The 13865-nt window shown below is 40.8% G+C and overlaps 1 long non-coding RNA gene across 1 annotated transcript in view; it reads left to right on the top strand.

Annotated features, from left to right (window-relative positions):
* LOC145449080 (uncharacterized) overlaps nt 1-13557 on the top strand; it is a 98964-nt gene extending 85407 nt beyond the window's left edge. Inside the window, exons 4-6 of the long non-coding RNA XR_013918127.1 lie at nt 17-157; nt 12699-12823; nt 13437-13557. This is a non-coding gene — a long non-coding RNA (uncharacterized LOC145449080). The remainder of the gene's footprint in view (nt 1-16; nt 158-12698; nt 12824-13436) is intronic.
* Nucleotides 13558-13865: the final 308 nt, after the last annotated feature.

Raw genomic sequence — 13865 nt, 5'->3', positions numbered from 1 at the left:
AATTTTCCTTTTTCAGAAGATAACTCCATACGTAAGAAGATCAAGAATCGTAGCACTGTCAACAGAAACGCAATCATTGTTATATTCCTAACGATAATAGTGCTGGGTGCCGCTGCAGTATTATGACTGAATTCGACCAACAAACGTCAGGATCAGGGTGAGGAACTGTATTGTTTATTTGCTGCATACAACAATGGTGCTCAAGTGCTCAATGGTCACAAGTCAATCTGACTTTTATAGTTTTGACTCGAGTCAGGTCGAGTCATTTTCAATTCACCGCCGAGTCAAGTCCGAGTCCAAGTCAGCGAGCAGAGAGTCGAGTCCGAGTCATGCATGCTATTATGACTCGAGTCCGAGTCCAAAGTCATTGCCAATTAAATTTTTGTTGGACCCACTTTTATAGCTCTGTTTGGTGAAATCGAACTCTTCGCACCTATAATATACTAATTTTTGGTCGCATTTTCAAGTAACGCTACCAATAGACGAATTTCCAATTGTGTGTTTACTTTACTATCCTTCGAAATGACGAGGAAATGTCGGTCTTGGCCGTCTGAGTCTCGAGTCATATGACTTAATCCGAGTCATGCACAATGACTCGAGTCAAAGTCGAGTCATTACACAGACTGACTCGAGTCTAGACGAGTCATTTCCGTATTTTGAGAAAATGACTCAAGTCAAGTCATCGGAAAATCGCGACTCGAGTCGGACTCGAGACGAGTCGTGACTCGAGTCATTACGACCCTGTGCTCATCCCCTATTAAGGTCATGTCCTCCAAGACAACAACTTGGTAATGTTTAGGATAACTGCCTTCGTAATCTTACGGACGATTTCCACCATCGCGCCCTTCCAACAATGGTCTCGCTGGTTTTCGTGCGCCCTTAACTTTACATTTGCTGCCGACGTTTTTCGCTCGGTTCACCATGACTACATGATGGAGGTTCCTTAAGGCACCTCCTCGCCATTTCATCCGCGTAAGTGCTGTCTTATAAAAAAGCTTAGATGTGGGAAGTGCCAAAAGTCGGCAGGTACGGAATAAAAATGAAGAAAATCTGCTTCCTGTAAATGACAATTGTAGTCGAAAAACACCATAAATACCACAAATTAAAAAATCGCTCTGGATATTTTCAGAAACTGCTGTGGCAGTGAGGTTAGCGATGATGAGCCCATGTAAACCTCCGACAGATACAAACCAAGTCAATTCTACTTTTATAGTCCTAACTCGAGTCAAGTCGAGATATTTTCAATTCCTCACCTAGTCCAGTCCGATTCCAAGTCAGAATTCGAAAGTTCGAGTCCTAGTCCCAGTGTAGTGACTCGAGTGTGAGTCGTAATCAATGTGTTCACTGCATTTTCAAGTTCAATCCGGTTCAACTTTCATAATATAACAATTTTCCTCACTTCACGCAGTTTCTGGTCCCATTGTTCAAACACGACCAGACTACCAGACTAGTGGTAGCTTACATATCACTTGGTCGATTCATGCTCACGTCGGGGAGAGTCGATACACGAATTGCCGACCAGTTTTGATAGTAATCAGCACCCCATTGAGAGGTGGGGTCGCGAACACTTTCAAATCGAAGTTTGGGAGACCTGGGGCCGCATTACAAAACATCTACCGCACTGCGGAATCAACATTTACCGTCACAATTCGAGAGAAGCGGACAATCGCAATTACAAAACCCTCAATAACGATGTCTTCAAGAGCATTTTTACCGCTGACATTGACTTACCGCAAAACGTATGAATCGAGAGAAAACGTGAACGATCTGCGTCACGAACGTCACTATCCGCGAAGTTAGGTATTACAAAACTGAAATCAGCGCAGATTTCTCGCGGTTACTTATACTTACCGCTTAGCTACTAGCTGGCGGAGTTGAATCCGCGCTGGAAATTGCAGCCTTTTGAACTGCAAAATCTTAATATTCTACTTCAATAAAGTAAAGAAGTGAGCCGGTAATCGATCTTAAAAGGACATGTCCTTTAAGTTACCCAATTATGTTATATTTCGTAGGCCTAACTGTTAGTAAAATCAAGCGAAATAAGGCAGTGGCGATATATAACGCTTATGAATTGAATTATCATATACGGACCAGTAAGTACGGGGATTGGGTAGGCTACCTCGCCGTTTAAAGCCTGTATGAATATAACGGGGACTTGAGCTCTATGTCGGAAGCATGCTATTATAACCTACCAGAGAGTCATCTATTTTTCTACTTTGGCTGGCATATCGTGTGGTCGCCTTGTCAATAAGTAATTCGCTGCCGACCGGTAGAATTCAGTCCGCTTCGGTAGGCCTATAATGTCGTTGCGAATTACGATCAGGGCCATGTTTTCAGAATGTTATACATGTATTGCTCCAAGCTCCAACTGTATTAGCCTCATACGAAGTCAAAACTCAACGCACTCGTGATACTTGACGCAGCGGCCTAAAGCAGACACACCATAATGTACCGTACGCCTGTAATTTGGTTCTCTTCAGAGCAAATACCACAAACAATAAGGGTATTTCCATTTCCCTGTATGTGAAAGATTATCGCAGCTAAATTACAAATCGTTGCTGACCATACAGCATTATAAACCCTCATTTGATGTAATCTTTTACTGAGATTATCGACTTGGCGAAATCGCTAATTAGCGCGTTGATTGCGAAACGTTGTGTTGCGTCTGGAATTACGAGAGTTTACGCGAGTTCAATGAGCTCTTGCGTGAGCCTGCCGCAAAATGTTTTGAAATACCAATATTTACATTATGCGGTAATCGCATTCGAGAGAGCTTGTTACCGCTCGCGGAGATTCTGATTTACCGCATTGTTTTGTAATGTCCCCACAGTCCTCGTTAAATGCCTGCTCATGACCACAAGCTGTTAAAAAATCGTTGTGAAAAAAACGGCAAATTTTAGTATAGCTTATCACAACATACTAACGGCGATGGTGCTGATATCCAATCGATCTCAGTGAAAGGTACTGGCTTGTACCTGATGACCGGTAGCGAATGAATATTTGTGAATACGTAGCATCATTTTGCATGAACGGCAATAACATGTTGGTTTGTGATTACAGTATTTATTCTGCATCTCGGCTTGCGGGCTAATTCGAATGGTATTTTAATGGCCACCAACACATGCTCATTTAATGACGTGTTAGCGGCCTAGCAATTATATAGTGAGTTAGTGACGACCAAAGTTCCCTATAAGCTGGGCGCGTGCGCTATTACGCAGCACTGAAACGGTCACTGCGCACAAAAAAGAAATATCCATGTAATTTATAGTGACTTGCAAGGTCTATCAAAGCGTTGATTAGCCTGCTCGCACAAGTGAGGATGTTGAGGAATAAAAAAAACAAGATTTTCAACGCAATGACGTCGCCAAGGGCTTTATGAGCTGAAATTGACTCGTAAATTTCGCTCCGAGTCACGAGTCAATTCATATTTCCGAAAATCTGTCTCAAATCAAGTCATACGAAAAAGTGACTTGAGTCATCACATCTCTGGATTCGAGTACTATTCGAATCGTATTGATAAGTTGTGTTAAAAGGTCAGGTGGGATTGAAAGTGGCTGTTCGATAATTTATAGTTGTGATTGAAGAGACGTTTTCTTGGAGACTATAATTGTCGTCGTACTTCGGAGAACACCCACCAATAGACATGTGGCTTTTAAAAGTGTGGACTTTGCTACTAATAATATAAAAGGTTAAATCAGGAAATCAGAATTAAATCAGGAAACACATGTTTCTCGCAGTGATGGGATGACTCGAGTCAACCTTAACGTATGACATGACTTGACTCGAGTCACTTTGTAAAAATGACTTGACTTGACTCGGCGCTTCAGAAATGTGGATTGACTCGTGACTCGGAGCAAAATTCACGAGTCAATTTCAAGTCATCAAGTAATCGGTGTCGATAAAAGTCACCGTATCTTGCAGATTTTCGGATTGTTCGCGAATCGCTGTTGTAACCCATGAAAGCGACCAATCAGCAGGCCTGTTTATTTTTGGATATTGGGTTTTATTTTTGGAGATTCTCCAAAAATAAGATTTGAAAACATCCAAAAATAATCTTTTTTGGGTTGATTTTTTCAAGTTTTTTAGTGAAATAAACGAGTCAGAGCAGTGTAAATACTGCTGAAACAACCAGGAAACTCACAAAAACACACGCAAAACAGCATGTGTGTGAGGCAGGGGGTCTACGAAACGCCAAAAGTAGGCTACATCCACTCACTGGAAGGACCACAGGCGTGGCGACAAGGGTTGAAGAGGCGGCACGTTATGAAATCGTACGAGTGTGGTGCGGGTTGCACCACTGGACCTTGTGGCGCAGGCCGAATACCGCCACCTCTACAGCAATCACTTCGTCCACACGATGATGGGACTGAATGCTGGTTACCTCAGACAGCAACAGGACTTGATCCAGGAGATGAAAAGTACGTACCCCAAGTTTGTTGACACCTATTGGTTGTCAATTAAGAAGATGACCACTTGGTTAACTAGACACCGTACCCAACTCCTCGGAGTTATAAACGAAAATAGTCCGGCCTGTGCACCTTAGCCGCAGCGGTGGATCCAACTGATCGTCCTCGATCGCATGGCCACGGAACTGAGCACCACCGTCACGAAGCTTCAGGGACTTCAGGCCCATCTGATTGTGGAGCAGCAAGAGAAGCTCCATCGCCTGGTCGAACGCCTTCAAGCTCAGTGCCCAGCTGAGGACTGGGACAATGACACCCACGGCAAGGAAGGTTTTCTGGTTAGACGGTGCTGGGCTATCAAGTTTACTGAGGCACGCAACTTCGTGAGGGATCAGGGGTGTGCACTGTGCAGTCCTCAACGTTCTCGATAATATCGACGAAGAGGAGAAGCAGTCCACGTTCGAGGCAGCAGGGAGAATTTATTGCAGGGCTCATCGACGGCATAAAGAAAATTGAAGTTGCCGACAATGAAAGGGTCCTGCCCTGTGGTGCAACGTTGTAGGCAGGACAGAACAAACACTTCTTGCTCTTTTAGATTCTAATATTATCAACAAGAGCGATACATATATATATATGCTACTTTATTTGCAGCTCAGTGAATTGATCGACAAACATCGGGGTGGGCACCTGAGTAGAGAATATCAAAGACCAATTACAATCCATATCTCTCCGATACAAAATGGACGTCACTTTCAAGCGCTTGTCAGGAGCAAAGGTTTGGAAGATTGAAGAGTTTGAAACCATCCGACAGTTCTTTTGACCCATATGGTTTGATGTTTCACACAACTGCGACGGTCGAAGCCGATTTCTCGAAAATCAACTGGGAGAAGGGTCTCTATACCAGGCGTCACTGACTGATTTTTATTTGGAAGCCATTCTTCAGGCCAAAGACTTTGTGAAAAAAGTATTGGAAAGTTAGATCAATATCACTGATGATGTCGATATGTTGAAGGACATGAAAACATGATGATAACATCCTTTCGGTGAAGTTTTCTAGTAGTATTATGGCTTAAAAACACCTTCAATTCTTATTTTTGGAGATTCTCCAAAACTAAAATTTGAAAACATCCAAAACTAAGCTATTTTTGTTATTTTTGGAGAAATCCAAAAATAAACAGGCCTGCCAATCAGTCAATGATCGTGCGTTTTACTGAGCCTCCATTGTTCTATCACAAATAAATTGATCACAAACGGAGTGATCGAAACTTACAGCTTACGTTGTCGTAAACTAGTAGTAAATTAACTTAATTGCAAAATATCTATTTCTGTTCTCTGTTCTTACCTTAACCAAACCTCTTGTTTTATTGAAATTGAAGTCGATAGTTTATAATATACTCCTTAACCATTGGCGCAGATTCGAATTGAATCATATCAATATGTATAAATGATATTGCATCTTATCAAATCGTTTCTCCATTCTCGATGCTCTATTTTGGATGGTAACTATAAACTGAGGCTATGCAATTTCTTCCCCAGTTTAACAGTTATACGTATATGTGAGCAATACAGCGCCTTCGTGCGTGCATATTTAACTCTATATTCGTTAATCGGTTAAGAATCAATGACCACTCAATCTGTATTTCAGACAGCTATCAAAATGAAATGTCGTAATCATGCCTCTTACTTCGAAAAGGCAACTTGACTTGAATTGTGACTTGACTCGTGACTTGACTTGACTTGACTCGACTTGACTCGAGTCACCTCCAAAAATCGAGTGACTTGAATGACTCGAGTCAACCTTTAAAATCGATTGACTTGACTTGACTCGAGTCAAAATGTGCAATGACTCGAAATGACTGGTGACTCGAAGGTAGTGACTTGATCCCAACACTGGTTTCTCGAAGAACGCCCTGCACCAGAATGACGAACTAGCTGATTGACAAACAGACGATATAATATATAGCGGAGAGGAAGATAAGGTATATACATCTTACGGATAATATCATAATATCACGGCTGTGGAGTCGGAGTCTGGGTAATTTTCGCTTGATGGAGTCGGAGTCGGAGTCGTGGAAACTATAATAGCTGGAGTCGGAGTCGTGGGGAAAATACTGGCTGCAGTCGGAGTCTGTGAGAATGACCCTGACTTCGACTCCGACTCCAACTTCTCCATCATGAAAACATTTGCTTTCAAAGAATTTTCAATATAATCCCTATGTACCACCAATCACTGTTATTAATAACCTTAACCATATAGATCAGGTGTGGCCAGCCCGTGGCCGCAGGCCAAATTTGGCACACGAGAAGGTTAAGTGTGGCCTGCGATATCGAAATTATTTATGATATCAGGTAGCCTACAATTGCAAGGCCAAGCAAAAAATAATTAGATTAGCATGACCGCGAAATTTGATGATGACTAAAAATTATAAATACATATTATTCACAGAATTGAGTCTAACTGTATACGCAATTAGGAGGTAACGTTTCGCCCAACATGCGGCTTCGCTTTTCCGTGGCCCGGATCAAAATTTGACGAGCTGATTGCTAAAAGAAGTCAGCAGCTTTGCCCAGACTTACTCACGGGCTATTTTGGAAGCTGATTACATTCAACATATTCGCAAACCCCAGAATAAAGGCAGACGAACCCCCCCCCCCCCCCGTTTGGAACCACTATCTTTGATCAAAGCATTTAAACGGTTTTAACGATCTCTTGGAATATGCCGTTCTCCTATTGCGATTACAATTAGGCTTATTCCAGTAAATGAAATTTGTTTTTATTTATATTTTATAGCGGTTTTTGCGAGGGTGGTAGTCTCCATATTAAAATCAATAAATTTGGTAGTATATCGCGCGAAGAAAATATCATGCATCAGCATAAATATTCCAAAAAAATATTGTTTTATGTTGATTTACGAAAAAATTATGAGCCAACGTTAAGTCTTCAAAATTCCGGACATTTGGTATATATTAGAAATTCCTCCCAGACGCTAGTTTGAACGGTGAAATTATGGACATGTCCGGGAAATTCCGGGCGTATGGCAACCCTATGTTATAGTCTTTGACTACTTGATGAAATTCTATTTATGACCAATCTCTATCTCCTCCTCGCCACCTCATCCGCGTCAGCGGTGTCTTATAAAAAGCCTAGAGGTGGGCCGTGCTATAAGTCGGCAGTTACGGAAAATAAGAAGAATATCGGCCTGGTGTAAATGACCATAGTAGTCGACAAACACCATGAATACCCCAAAAACAAACAAAACCAATCTCTATTAGTAGTAAGAGTGTATGTGCTTGTAATCAGGATAGTGTGCAATGACAAATTAGTAAGTTCAACTTCTTTATTCGTTGCTGACTCATACACAAGAGCTACACTAGGATTTTTTATCTACATTTCCATTATACAGGATTGGATATCTGCCATATTGGAATGATTCATACATTTCAGGATACTAGAGAGTCCATGTTATAAAAACTTGAAAAATAAAGGATATTTAGCAAATCTTTCTTTCATGTTAATTGCATAGTGGATAATTCGAGCTCTGCCACAATGAATCAATTTGGCACGCCACCGTTTGCTTGCTTTGCTTGTCGGTGGTAAAATTTACCGACTCCACATCCCTGAATAACATGCTAATTAAGTTTGAAATGCGGCACCGACACCACGAAAGCCGGGGAGCTAGTGCTGTAGTGCCTGAAAAAGAATCGCAAAGAATTGCATGAGATGGTATTTATGGCGTTGCCTGTTCCTATTGTTCTATTTTTCGTTTTTAATATTGTTGTTGGTTGTTGTTGTTTTTGTTGAAGGTTCTACCCGTATTAGAGCTCTGACGTTTTGAATCTGTTTCCATGCCAAGTGATCATTGATCCAAATGGATTGCGTTACAGAGATAAATAATCTGAAGAATAGGCTCAAATTATCAGAGGGGCATCAACGACAAAACCAGGTGAGTAATATTGGCCAGTTGAAATCTCAATAGAAAAAGGGATTTGGAGGTTTATGAGATTCGAATGAGCTAAAGATTTTGCTTGTTTCGCCTTGTTTGGAATAACGACACTTAATGAAGAAATAAATAGTAAATTACCCTTCACTTTCCCATCGTCTAATTTTACCACATGTAGCTTGAGTTAACAGCCACGGAATAAAATTTAAACTTTTGGCTCGGCCCGCTTGTCTATTTTCTGTTTCTTATCAGTTCCGTCTGGAAATATAATTGCAAACCACTAGGGGTGTTCAAAGAAAAACTTTTTTTTCACATTTCATCGGCTTGGTTGTCAAATCGTCATGTTAACCAAGAAAACGTTGCACACCAAATTTGACTCAATTCCCCCAAGTACATGCCAAGGCATGGCTTATTCTCGCTTGATGGAGTCGGAGTCGTGGAAACTGTAGTGGCTGGAGTCGGAGTCGTGGAAAAAATACTGACTGGAGTCGGATTCGGAGTTTGTGAAAATGACCCTGACTTCAACTTCGACTACAAACTTCTTTATCATGAAAGCAATTGCTTTCAAATGTATCTTTAAATTACTAATAATAACTATAATAGGATTTTTATGTACCACCAATCACTGTTATTAGTAACGATACAGATCAGGGACGGCGAAACCGTGCCTCACAGGCCAAATGTGGCCCACGAGAAGGTGTTGTGTGGCCTGTTAGGAAATTCTCGATATTAGATATAACATCAGATAAAATTGCAAGGCCAACCAAAATTTGATTAGCCTGACCGCGAAATTTGATGATGACCAAAGCATCAATGGCGTAACCAGGGGTCAGCCACATTCATCGCAGATCTTCGTATAATACCATAAAGTAGAATATTCCGCAGCTGATTTATATGACTTGAAATTTTTCTTAGCACTTCGCATGATTTATTGTCACATTTCTTGCATTTTTTATTGGAACCCCCCTGGAAATTATAAATACGCGTAATTTACATAATTCAGTCCAACTATACTCGCAATTAGGAGATAACGGGTCGCCCAACATGCGACTTCGCTTGTGCGCTCGAAGCGAGATCGTCGGCGATGAAACTTTTGCACAAAATGACTGAGGCATGTTGATCGAAACCGTCGATATTGCTATATCTGAAACGCCAAATTATCCTGTCCTTGCCAATGAGCCCATTACTATACAGAGGCGACCATCAATATATTCAAGTAATACGGAGTTTTCATGACATAATTGTTATCCATTTTTAAAGCGTAGTCATATAAGTCTTGTTTTCAATATTACCTAATTTGGTTCGTTCCTTTCGGACAACTAAAGATAGTTTATATCTCTGTATCTTCTTTATGTTCGGATTGTTCTCTAAACGTCGATGTCGCATGTGAGAGCGACCAGTCGTTCACTGATTGTACCTGTCACTGATCCTCTATTGTTGTAACACAAATGAATTGACCGAAAACGAAATGATCACAGCTTACGTCAGGGGTCGGCAAGCTTTTCCTAGTCGCGGGCCTAATTTCGCGTGTACAACTTTTTGGCGGGCAAGAATTTTTCTTAGTACTATATTTTACACTCACTTCGGTATATTATCCTACATTGCTGCAATCTCAATCATACCAATCAACCAATCAACCAATCAGAAGACACATGCATTTACACTTCAACAACACAGAATAAATGTGACAATTGACGCAGCTTGCTTTGTGAATAGTTTTCGACTTCTGGGAACAAGTCAGATAAAATAAGAATCAGAGCCTATTCAAAATGGACGTCCGAAATACGTGATCTTAGCTTGCTCTTCGTGAATTTCATTGTTCAAAACTTTTGTTCACATGCGTACGTGCTTCCAAAAATCGATGCAATTTCTTTTGCATTGTTGGTCAAGCTGGGATAAAGACCAATTTCACGAACGTACTCTTTGTCAAAGTCATGCAGCGATATGCTTTTTGTATGAAATTTGTCATTCAATTCAACTGCATCGCAATTCAGAAAGGCCCATTTATAATTTTCAGGCAATGGTATTGGCGTCCACATTAAACGGACTACTGAATAGTCAGAATTCATTTTGTAGAGAAGGAATGTATAGGAAAGTGAGCATAATATTCTTTGAACCGTTGACATTTCCAGAGTCATAGATTTGTTTTGAATGCGCCTCAACATCTCAAGTATTTAGTTGTTTTTCCCCTAAAGTTGCAAATTCAATTTGTTCAGATGTGACATTAAATGTACCAGGAAAGCAAGATGATATACCCATTTTCGATTACAAGATTATGAGTCGGCGATATTTGTGTTTTCAAGGAAAGTTTTTTCATTTCTCAGTTCATACACTCGTGTATGCATAGCTGCTCGACTTAATGCGCGAACATGACAGATATAGGCCTATACAAGACATCGCCATTGATTCTCTGCTTCTAGTAATATCTGTCGTAACTGATTCAGTTAATGAGACGAAAATCATATTAACAGTTTTCACCATTGTGGCCAAAACGCTATTCAGGTTTGTTGTCTTGACACAAAATGCCTTCTGGAGAATTAAACTATAGATAGGCTAACTAACATACGGAGGCTAGTTATCTATAATTGATCAGTTTGAGATTGTGTCATTGCGTCTGAGATGTTCCAAGCGTTTTTGAAGCAAAGGAAGGACACCTTTATTGTCACAACGCGTTAAAAAAGTATGGAACACCTTCCGTTGCGAGATACACCCGATTGATAAGCACTGATGGCTGTCTCCATCTCCTACTTCAACCACCTTCGTTTTATGGCATAACAATGAACTAATACGATTTAGGCTACTATTATATCGTGGCAATGCCGCATTCTTTTCGTGCAGTGCTGTAATGCAGATTGAAACTCATTATGAAGCGGCGGGCCGTATTCTTGTGATAACTAATTCTTATGTCGCGGGCCGGACGATTTCGCGCGCGAATCGTCTTTTATAAGCACATCACTGAAATAATTCGTTTGTTTTGGGGGTATTCATGGTGTTTGTCGACTACTATGGTCATTTACACCAGGCTGATATGCTTTTTATTTTCCGTAGCTGCCGACTTATAGCACGGCCCACCTCTGACGCGGATGAGTTGGCGAGCAGGAGCCTAGGTAAACCTCTAACACTTAGATATTGGAATTCGGAAGTCGAACTCGGTCGGACTCGAACCCGCATCCATTGGTGTTGCAGCCGCGTATTATACCACTGCGCTATCTCGACACTCTGAACTAATTAAAACAGGCGTTGCCAAAATGACCACTCGTGATCGGAATTATGTCATACAGTCTCATTTAGGATTTCTGTGATGTTTAGCAGTTGAAACCTTAAAAACTGCGTGGCCCTTGAGATCAGACTGTCGCGCCGGAAATTAAACATAAAAATAACCTTAGAACAGTGGTTCTCAAACTTTTTAGGATTTCGATTTTTCGATTTCGATAACGATTTCGGACAATGCAGACGTCATCTTCATTATTGTAATTGTTCTGGCGCATTGATCGCCGAAAGCACAACCACGCTGCATTTTTTCCTGGCAATAACGTCTCGTCGTTTCCTCGTTGTGCGAATGTCACGTTCAATAGTCTCTTTGTATTGTCTCTGAATGGTCTTCGTCGCCGTTGTAGTGAGCGGATCTTTGTATTGTCTTATTCGTGGCACGTGGTTGCTGGGTCGGTCGTGATTCAAAGTCGCGGGTCAGCATTTAACGCAGAGCGAATGTTTGTATAATGTTATACTTGTGTAATCTGAGTCCATACGCTTACTTTTACCATTCGATGCGTATATATTCCCTTCGACGGACCGGCATCCGCTCCACTGGATGGCTTGTCGGCTGACGTACCACGAAGCCTGTCTAAGTACAGGCGTACTCGAAGATCACACGGAACTCTCTTTCTGTTCTATCTCTACGACTTGTAAATTAATTGAATCAACGTACTTCGACGTAACAGTATTTCCGAATCATGAATTGAATTAAATGATGTGTACGTTGTATTACACGCGTATATATATTACAGCCATGAGAGATTACGCACAAGATATCATAACATATATTTCCCTTATCTCTATTCACACGACATATAGACGACGCACAAATGTCTTATCGGGTTTGCTTTTCGTGGAATTAGGAACTGTCTCCTGAAACTCCTCACTGATCAAATATTAAAATGGCGATAAAAATATATTCTGTTATATCCGACTTCATCAGTATTGTGATTTCGTTCGATAAAGATATAACACAATAGTCCGAATGATAAAACTCCAAGTTATCTAATACCGGGTAATGCTCGTATGTTCGTGAAAATTATTCAGTCAAATACACCAAAACAATTTACTGAAACCATTATAATAATTCTTCCTGCAGCGGGATGGAGATTTTCGGATGAAACATCGCAAAACGAGATTGACACGGCAGGAAGCGATATCATCTTGCGAGTCGATTGGCGGTAGGCTTGCATCAAGGATATTGAGAGACCCTAACCAAGTCAGGTGAGTTAATTACAGTTTAAGATGGTGCAAAACGCCGCGATTCATATATGACATCAGCGACTTGCGTTATTATCAGTGAGAAACGTATTCGACTTGATTCTACGTATAAATATCTATACCGCTACACAAATATGCTTTTGAGCATAGGCTACTCGTGGAAAGGCGGATCGGGATCGGGGCTTAGCAAATTCGAATGCATTAGTGTGTCGATTCTGAATCGATTATTAAGCTTCAAGTTGACTATCACTGATTATGACGTCAAAGCCGTATGGATGAAGTGGAATGTTTACAAATTTCCTTTACATGCGACCACAAAGAATATATTGCCAGTTCCTTATCACATTAAAGATTATTTTATATATTTCGAGTATACCTATTTCGCTATAACACGGGTTGGTCTGTACCACAAATTTGTCATTTCCGCGAACTGTCTAGTTTTACATATTTCGTATAATGCTACACAACCAATAGAGGTTCACAGCGTTTAAAAATGACAAAACCCTCTCCTACTTTTCAACTCAACTTGTTAGAATCAGAACTCGATTCAGAGGGAGTACTCGAATCACTGCGCGCAGCCCTATTCGTAACCCCCATACGCTCTTTGTACTTTTAGAACCATCATTAACAATTACATTCTCGATGCACCGTGGATCGGGTTGACTCGCGCCAATAATGGAACATGGTATTGGAATGACGGTGGGAAGGCGAATCCGAAAACAACAGTTTGGAACGACGGTGAACCGAACAACTGGCAAAGCAGTGAGAATTGCGCTCACATCGTGGGAAGCAAGAACGGAAAGCTATTACTGAACAATGTATATTGCCGAAACCGAAACAGTTTTATTTGTGAGATTGATGTTGGAATTTAACTCAATTTTAAAGTTTTTGCGACTTCACTCATTCTAATTCTAAGTTAATTTGGAAATAAACTGTATATCTATATAATTGTAAGTCTAATCTAATTTAGAAAAACTGGAAATTTGCAAGTTTTCCTATTCTGACGGGAACCCATGACTTGCGATACGTTATTAAAATGTCATTC

Source organism: Botryllus schlosseri, chromosome 10 (genome assembly GCF_051294905.1).
Source record: "Botryllus schlosseri isolate E-star chromosome 10, Bs_hap1, whole genome shotgun sequence".
In the NCBI taxonomy this organism is placed as follows: domain Eukaryota; kingdom Metazoa; phylum Chordata; class Ascidiacea; order Stolidobranchia; family Styelidae; genus Botryllus; species Botryllus schlosseri.
This window is presented reverse-complemented; position numbering and strand designations above follow the sequence as displayed.